Below are 458 nucleotides of genomic sequence, written 5' to 3'. Positions count from 1 at the left end.
AAGGTTGGGTCCATTTATGCCAGAGCCCAGCCCAGCGGTCACCATCAGGGGTTTAGCGCCGGGACTGAAATACGTGTTTTACATTCACCATTTTACTGCGGTTCAGTTGTGTAAGACTATTGAGGAACTTGTGAAATCTTTGCTGTTTTTTGATAATCTGCTTTTTTTTTTTGTAATAATAATAAAGACCAGACAATAAATTGTCACTGAATATTTACTTGGTGTCTGAAATGCCTTGAAGGGAGCTGTTGGACTGACTCTTTTTGGCAGGATGGTCAGCAGTGAAAAAGCAAGCCCTAAAACATGTCCTCTGTCCCCCCTCCATAGGTTTGCTTTCTCGCTGTTGCTGGTACCTGTATGCAGTGGTGGTCCATGCGCAGCCTCATCCAGATGAAAATCTGGGGTTACGTCAGTGAGGTACTTGCTGCAGAGACCACAGAAAGCACCCAGGTGTGCAG

Source organism: Buceros rhinoceros, unplaced genomic scaffold (assembly GCF_000710305.1).
Source record: "Buceros rhinoceros silvestris isolate BGI_N320 unplaced genomic scaffold, ASM71030v1 scaffold35655, whole genome shotgun sequence".
In the NCBI taxonomy this organism is placed as follows: Eukaryota; Metazoa; Chordata; class Aves; order Bucerotiformes; family Bucerotidae; genus Buceros; species Buceros rhinoceros.
This window is presented reverse-complemented; position numbering follows the sequence as displayed.